The sequence below is a fragment of the Lactuca sativa genome, chromosome 8 (genome assembly GCF_002870075.4).
Source record: "Lactuca sativa cultivar Salinas chromosome 8, Lsat_Salinas_v11, whole genome shotgun sequence".
Lineage (NCBI taxonomy): Eukaryota > Viridiplantae > Streptophyta > Magnoliopsida > Asterales > Asteraceae > Lactuca > Lactuca sativa.
This window is the reverse complement of record NC_056630.2, coordinates 255,044,994-255,054,508: the sequence shown is the minus strand read 5'-3', so window position 1 is coordinate 255,054,508 and position 9,515 is coordinate 255,044,994.

Genomic DNA, 9,515 nt, shown 5'->3' with positions numbered 1-9,515 from the left:
GGGTGAGGGCGAGAGCCCAAGTTTGGTGCTAGGACATATTGCAACCGTTTGCTAGGTCATCCTAAAGATAGTTGTCATGTTATCTTTAACATATTCCTAGTGGGATGCACTAACAATTTACAATGGCATGTACAAAAGAATAAAGCTCATGTGTGCAAACACAAGTGAATATCATACTTTCATCATTCTAATTCTTTTCCCTTCCTAAAAAGGGGAAGTAGAAGGGTTGGCACAACACTAAGCATAAGTGTTATTCCAAGCAAAGAGTTGAACTACATAACAATCATATATTGTATATGCTTGTGCATCCCTGGGAAGACATTTTTATAATGAATGAAAGAGCAGCTTCATAGCCCAATCCTCAGTGGATGCATAGCCAAGATCCCAACAGTCATGTTGAACAGATCCTGCCAGTCTCGTTGATCAATTCTCAATAGTCATGATGCCTTGATCCCAGCAGTCACGCTTCCCATCTTTCATCAGCCGTCCTAACCAGCTCTCAATAGTTTTGTTGTCCGGCTCTCAGCAGCCATGTTGACCATCTCTCAATAGTATTGTTGCCCAACTCTCAACGAACATGTTGTTTATCTCTCGACAACATTCCCTTTACACACTCTTCGACAACAGCTCCTTTATTTAACTCTTAACAACCTTGTTGTCTGGCCCTCAGTAGCCTCAGCTCTCGACAAACAGTATCACTATGATCTCGACTTTCTCTTGGTGTATAAGACTTAATTGCTACATAAATCATGTTGCTTAAAAAACAATTGCATTATGTAGAGGTCAAGACAGTGAGGCATCAATTTTTACTATAGCTAATGATCCAACAAAGCATCAAGTGACGTTACGTTCTGGCCAGACCGATCATTCAGGTCGGGCACATAGATCGAAGGCTGCTAACCTAATCTAGCTAATGGTACAGACATAACCTTTTTCTGAAATCTCTTGGTTTCCCAGCCCGACTCCATTATAGCGGAAAGCTCCGCCTACAAGGTTCAGAAGGTTCATAACCTTTTGCTTGATTTGCTTGGATTTCCAGTCTGACTCCCTTATTGCGACTTGCTCCACCTATAAGGATCAGAAGGTTCATAACCTTTACCTTGAATCGTTTGGTTTCTCAGACTAACGCCTCTATCATGGCGTGCTCCGGGAACAAGGCTTAAAGGCTCACAACCTTTTCCAATCCATTTCCACATGATGTTATTCCACATGAAGTGTTTATGATCATTAGCTGTTAAGCCTGAGCTATTCCATATAATGCTCTCCTGTAGGATGTAGCCACAATCACTTGGTGCTAAGCCCGATCTATTCCACACAATTCTCTACCGCAGGATGTATCCATGATCATTGGCTGCTAAGCCCTATCTTTTCCATGTGACGTTCTCCCGCATGACATCTACATGATTGTTAGCTGCTGAGTCATGCAATATAAGTCGTGTGTCGCCACGCACCAAAGTCACACGTCACAAGCTTATTCCATACTTAGCACCACAAATTTGGTGTTTCTTCTCTTATAATCAACACTATCTTCCTATGATTAGATGATCAATAAGGCATTTCCTACATTACATATTTCTATAGAAAGGTCACTCCTCAACAAAGAATGTTATCACGACAATTGCCTTGCTACTTACAATCCCTCAACATCTTTGTTGAGTGGCTCTTGGCAACATTCTTGCTCTCTGTTATCATGAAAACAACCTCGTTTTGTATTCTTGTAGCAACTTTGCCATATGTACCATAGTCTGATACGATCACCTAAGTTACCCACATCAGACTAGGGAGAAGTCAGCTAAGTATATCCCATGCAAGAAACACCTTGAAGATGGCTATCAATGTTCATGAAAAACAGACTATGTAGATGATTATTGGTGACATCCCACCAAGAGATGATAGAAAATCCATGACATCCATGTTTCATATTCATAGGCATGGGTCGGTCATTCCTTTTATATTTGGTGCACAACTGTTGTGTCTATTCTGATATGAGTGTCAACAAACCAGTCCCATCAGACTGGGGGACTTGACGAAACACGACTTGTATGACTGTGTCCAGTCCAATGTCATGGGCGGTGTACCAATCACAATGGACTGGTGGAAACTTGTTGATGTCAAGTCTATTAGCATGGCCCAAAAAACTCTAGCGTGTCGGCTGGATCATATCACAACTAGGAAAAATAAATCCAGTCATGCTCAACCTTAGGGAAAGCTACGTGTCACCAGAAAGGCCTATATAAGATAGAGGAGACGCACTAGAACGTAGCTTGTGTCTTGGAATCACAATTCGGGAGGCCCATCCCTCGAACTTTGAAAGCATACAACTTGTACCACTCTTACTGCTAGAGTGAGGAGAAAAAGACATAATAAGGCACGTCAAGGGCGAGGACAATGTGATCTAACTCCAAATGGATAATCACACCCTAATAGTTAGATCTAGCTTTAGGCCCATTTTTTGGTCAAAGTTTAGTCATTTTGGTCCTCATTAACCATTGTTGATATTTCCAAAACATTATCAATAGAATAATGGATCTTGACTGATTTCGAAAACAATTAAAATGTTTATTATTATTCAAGCTTGATATTATTTCAATAAGAGTTTATGCACATTTACGAAGTGATAACAAAGATTGATCATCGACGCCACTTGAACGAAATCGATGCAAGGATGCAACCATAGGCTTTAAAGGCTCGTAACCTTTCCCTAAATGTATCAATCTAACTCATAGGTCTATTACCTCTAACCATGACATGAAAAAAGGCTTTAAAGGCTCATAACCTTTCCCTTGATATAAAAAATACCTAACTCCTAAATGCCTCGAGGTGATGATCTCGACTTAACTTGGATGACTAGGGCCAAGGTGCAACACTCATTGGTCCGAGACTTAGAGCAAAGTCTTAAAGGGTAACTAGGAAACTTTTCCTAAAGGAAAATACCCTAATAAAAGTGAACCAGCCAAGGTCCATAAGAAAGGCTAGATAAGGCCTTAGCCTAAAAACAAAACGTGCCGACTTGAAGAAACGACGAACCACGAGCTCACGAGCGCGAACTCCCGAGCTAAAACCAAAACACTTTGGTTAAGTATAAATCCTAAGTTGTCAAACCAAAATAATTTTTTGCTATAAAAGATAAACATACTTCGAGTCTTAAAACCCTACAAAGCAAGTATGAGACACTCCCAGTCAATTCATAAGGCTAACATAAACCTTTAGAAAGAAATCCCTCCAATGGGAAAAACATGAATGAATAAATATCATGGGCCAACATTATCCGTTGAGAAGATACCAAACCAGTGGCCAACATGAACCATCCAGGAGCAAAGCAAACAAGCTTAAAGAAATAAAATAGTCGCACAACACCAGGACTCGCATAGGCGAGGTTTGGTCATTTCTTTTTATTTCTTTGATACATTGTTGATATGTCTACTCCGATCTGATTGTCTACAAACCAATCAAACCAGACTAGGGGGCTTGATGACGCACAGTTTGTATGACTGTGTCCAGTCTATTGCCATTGGCCGTTTACCAATCACATCGGAATGGGGGGGACTTGTTAACGACAGGTCCATTAGCACGACCCAAACGGCTCCGGCGTGCCAGCCTTGCCTGGCGCTTACCTGCCAGCCTTGTTTGGTGCTTGCCCATCGGCCTTGCGTGGTCAGCCTCGGGTGTCCTCGGGCGGCCTTACCCAACTCCTTGCTAGTTGGGCCTGAATTGGGCTGACTCAAGGCCTGACCTAACTCTCTGCTGACCTAATTGTCACCTATAAATAGAACATGACCTCCTTCATGGAGGAGGATCATTGGACCCTCAGGCATCTCCCTTCTTGGGAGATCAACCTCCATTATGGCCAAAGTCACACCCAACACACTCAGGGGTCGTTTAATAGTTACTGACTGGGTTAGAAGCTGACTCGGTTAGAATTTTTGACTGAGTTAACTTATGACTGAAACTTGTTGTTTGATTTTTCATCTGTCTGACTATACAAAATGACTATATTACCCTCAAAAACATTTTTTGTAATAATTAATTGGGTTAATGGCTCAAGTAAAACACAAAAAAAAGGTTATTCTCTCAAAAACCCTTCCACACATAAATTTGATTCAACATTTAGAACCAAACACACATAATATTTTTGTACCCAAAATACCCCTGCTCATCAAAATGCCTTAAATAACAAAGCAAATCAACAACACACCAATTAACTTCTAGGCATTTCATATTGAAATGGTAATTGTTTACAAAAACCAACTACAACTTCATCAATGAGCACTTTTATCAAATTAACACCTACAAACTTCTCGACATTTGGATCATCAAAAGCCTTAAATTCTTGCATCTGCTTCAATTTATTCCAAGGCTGCACCCAAACATTAGTTTCATATACTTTTATGTTGCTACCTTCATCTATTGCTTCAAAACATAAATAAAAGACTTTATCAAAATGTTCTTTTTATCAAGAACAGTTTCCATTGATTTGATTTTGATCTCTTTCACTAACTCATTACGATGTGTATGAATATGGATCTAAAGTCATGAGATATTCAATTTTGACCAAGAGCACATCTTTGACTTTTCTTTACACCACGTCTTCTTTAACCTATCAAGTACTTAACAAATTTAAAACCATCTTCATAAATTGTTCACAGCCACATTACTGCATCATGAATCTCAACACCATTTGTAATTGATCAGGTTCACAAGACTTGAATTCAATTGAATAAACCAATTGATAAACCAGGTAGCCCAAAAACACATTCACGACACAAGATGATAAGCACAAGAAAGAATTGTAAATTGATAGAACGAGTAAACGAGAGTTGCATAATCCAGAAGAAATGTGTGAATCAGAAATTTTGATCGTTGAATCAATTAAGAATGGCATATTATAGACCATAAAAAAATACAGTGGTGCTAGAGCTGAGAGATTTACCGGAGGTGTTGCTCTTTGTCGGAGAGGAGGGGCTTCACCGAAGCCAATGTCTCTGGATAACGATTGAAGACAGGAAGAGGCTGGAGGGAGGAGGCGTTGGACGGAGGTCAGAGGTGGGAATAACCAGCGCTAAGAGAAATATCGGAGGTGAGATAAGTTGTCGCATGAGAAGGAGAGAAAGGGCAATGGAGGTATTTTTCTAGGTCAACCGTATTTTCATCCATGACCGAATCAGTGGTTTTTCATTGACTCAATCAGATATACAGACCGAATGTAACGTCCCAAAATTCAAGACAAAAAAAATTCTTTTAATAAAACATTACTTTAAGCGAATTCATCATTCCAAAACATAAACAGAGTATTAATTTCAACAATACATGTTCGTTATCAGAGTAAACATTCCCAGGCTGTCTAATCTATGGTGTGTGGCATGCGATCACCCCGAGCTCTTCCCTCCGCTACCGGAAGTACCTAAAACCAAAACTAAAAACCGTAAGCATGAAGCTTAGTGAGTTCCCCACCCTACCACATACCATACAATCACATATAATACATACTGTCGGGCAATTCTGGGGTGCCCGACCTACCCGGTACGGCCATTTTGGGGTGCCGACCTACCTGTGTCAAGCCGTTCTGGGGTGCTGACTACCCATGTCAAGTCATTCTGGGGTGCTGACTACCCATCGGTCCTAACAACCAATCCTCGGGGACTATTTCACCCCTACTGCTACAATCACATATATCATAACATAACATATTATCAGACATATCTTGGGCGTCCGATCTACCCTTCGGTCCTAACGACCGAACTTGGGGACTATTCCCCTCCTACTACCACTATCACATATAACATAACAAGCCAGCATATAAACATATCATCACATACTGTCATACGTATCTGGGGTGTCTGACTATCGTTTCGGTCCTAACAACCGAACTCTACTATTATCACATACTAACGGATATTGTCCTAAGGCCTCGCCTGGCACTGGGCCTCGCCCTTGTCCTGCTACTGATGAGTCATGGACCCCGTCCATGCTCCTACTGATTGTGAGATACGGGCCCAGCCCACACTCACTCTTTTCCTAACTCGGGCCTCGCTCCTAATCTGCTGCTAACGAGATGTGGAACACCATCCATACTCCGCTATTGGTGAGTTACGAGACCTCGCCCACACTCACCTTCCTACCAGGCACATACAAGTATCACACATACAACAAGTATAAACTATTACATAAACCATTCCTTGGGCACCCGCCCGCTATCATTGGACCTCGTCCTGAATATCATACTAGCATACTGTGCCTAGGGCTAACCCCCGGGTCTTCTACTCATAACTACATGGGCCGACGTTGTAGCCGTCGACCCATTCACACAAAAGGGAAACTCACCTGCACTGGATGAACTTGCTGATGATCCCACTCGCTACTGCCCGGAAACTCTCTGAACTCCTGCTCCACTCGCTCCCCGAGCTACCAACATCAATGCAACACTGAGCCTAACTGACCCCCGACAGACAACCAAGTCAACTCTGGTCAAAGTCAATGTCCTAGTCAAAGTCAACCTTCCAGATCAACCCTACTCACCGAGTCACCCTACTGACTCGTCGAGTTCATATGTTCAAAGTCCTTCCATTCACGACTCGACTCGCTGAGTCAGTCCATGACTCGCCGAGTCTACCGATTTCCGAGTCCTTACCTGTCCAAATTCATCCGACTCGGTGAGTTGTTCATCCCACTCGTCGAGTTCCTCCAAATCTTCATGCTGCTCGTTGATTCCACTCCAAGGACTCGCCGAGTTCATTCAGATCTTCATACATGCAGAGGACTTTTGAGTCATGCATGGACTCCAAACTGTAGATGTACCCTTCCCAACCCTATTCCTCACGTAAAGTTGCAAACTTTACGTGTAGAGAAGGAGATCTAGGAAAAATACACCATAAACTAGGGTTTGAGGCAAAGAGGCTCCATAATCAACTCACGGACAGATACTTTATGCTACTCAAGACCATAATATGCTTAGATCCAAAGTAGCAACTTCAGATCTGGCTTCTAACTCAAATGGATAACTAATCATGGCTAAAAAGCCCCCAAAACTCACAACCAAAATAGATCTAAAGGAGGGAAACGACTTAATACCTTCAATAACTCAGAAAGTTTCCCCAATCTTCAGATCTAAGGCTAATCTTTGAAGCTTCAATGATTCCCCCTTCTTCTTCTTCCTACAAATCACTCAAAAATGGCTTGGAAGCTTGAATGGCAACAGTGGGGCTTAGTGTTCGATGTTCTGGGTGAAAGAGGCAGTAAATGAACCCTAGGGGAGAGAATGAGACATTTAAATAGACTCCAAGTCCTGAATTTAGGGTTTTCCTCACACAGACCAGACTCGCCGAGTCTCCTTGGCCGACTCGCCGAGTCGGTCACTTACTCCTTGACCCGGATCCCGCTTAGACTCACCGAGTTCCTCCTTGGACTCGCTGAGTCGCCCCTTAAAATTAGGGTTTTCTTTTCTTTCTTGGCCTTCCAGACTTTGGGTGTTACAACTCTCCCCCACTTAAACTAAACTTCGTCCTCGAAGTTTGCTATGGCCCACTGCCTGCGACCTGCACCCAATACCCTACTAATTACCCCAACGCCAGCCGCCTACCTTCGTTGCCCTTCCGCCCGGTCATACCGACTAACACTAATCCTTGCGGATAATCATCTTGGGTCAACCCTAACCCTGAACATTCTGGAAACATAACTTACTCAACCGACAATCCTTCTGGTACTCTTCGAGTACTGCAACTGAATCCATAAGGGTTCACCCCCTCTTTCCTTGTGCGATTTCTACCCTTTCCAGGGCAACCTTCCATAACCAACTACTTCCTCTGCCACTGTGTAGATCCTATCTTCACAAAAGCTATTACTCCCGCTACTTCCAGTACGGGTCATTATCGCCAGTATCCACTGGGCATTTCTTTCTACTATAATTTGGTGTCAAGCACCCCACGATCAAGTAACTGAATTCCACCATACGCTGCATACTCGCACTGCTACTGACTGGAAATTCTGCTATTCCTCGTCTGACTTCCGGATGAACTGAGACCACCCTGGTCCTTACCAATCTACCAATATTTGGATTACCGGCTCCCACCGGTAACTAGACCCAACACAACTCCTAGTCGCTCCAAGCGACTTTCGAAGAAACTTCAACCACCTATAACTGCTCAATCTATTCTGCCATACAAGCTTTAAAATTCCTAGGATCCCCGATCCCCTATCTTAACACTAAGGTCCCTACCAGGTCCCACCTGTGCTGCTAAAACTCACGGGCCTCGCCCATGGGTCTCACCCGCCTCTATCCTTCTAGTCCTACTTGTCTAGCCATTCTCGCTCGGGCCTCGCCCACGGGTCTTATCCAACCATACTACTGAGCAACCCTGCTCTCAGGTCTCACCTATACTGCTATTCTCATACGGGCCTCGCCCACGGGTCTCACCCAACTATATCCTGGAGAGGCCTCTCCCAAGGTCTCACTTCTCTAGGGCTATACAGGCAAACTCCCTATCATTCTCATCCACTACACATTCCTAATCTCTATCTGATCACTAGGAGATAGGGGCCTCGCCCCAACTCCGCCAACGAAGCTACTATGGAATGCTACGACTTTCCCAGAGTCTTACATCACCTACTATGGAATGCTACGGCTGCCCCGTAGTCTTACAACACTTTCCACTTTTGACTGCTAGTGCGAAAGCACCCCATGCTATCAGTTCTCAAGATCTTCCTTCTGACTCACTCGAGCCCTACAAGCGATCCCCCTTCCTGAATTTCCAACCACATACTAACCATCACCAGTACACGCACTGGCTGAGGGGGAGTTTCTCAAGCTCCCAACCCTGGACTTCTCAATCCATCAATGTTGTACCACTTCTTTTTCCTTCTCGGAGGTCGCGCACTCATTTTGGATCTGTGTGCTCTTACCTTTGCCCACTCGTAGGATTCTCCCCCACTTCAATCCTGCTTAACCCTTGCTGCTCAATGCTCGAAAAGAAATCCCCATCATCGCTACCATTCCATAAACAACCTGCTGAGGAACCCCAAGCTTACCATAGCTAGGGATCTAACCAATCCATTTATAAAATCATATGGCTTCGAATTAGCGAGACATACCAAGTCCCTCCCAGGCATGCTACAGTTACTGCATCCTAAGCAACCTTCCCCAATAGAGCACATCCCTTAACTATCATTCAAATATCTAAGGTATGCAGATGGCATATAAATCGATCACAAGCAAGCCGCACAAAAATAAAATACTCATACCGATAATGATGCAGAACCATAACAATATAATCATGCGCGAATAAAAGAACTAAAAACGGAAATCACATACCTGCAACGTCCGATGCTGCTCGCGCCTCCAAGGTAGTCATCTGAAAAGCCCTACCTCCTACCGCAGGCGCCTCTGCACGGCCCTGACGTCCGTCTGTGATCCTCAAAGTTGTAGGGGCAGGTGCCATCACCCGTCCTGCTGAAAACAAACTAGAGCACTGGGCCTTCTTGTGGCCCCGCTGATTCTAGTGAAAAAATATCAAGTCTGATCC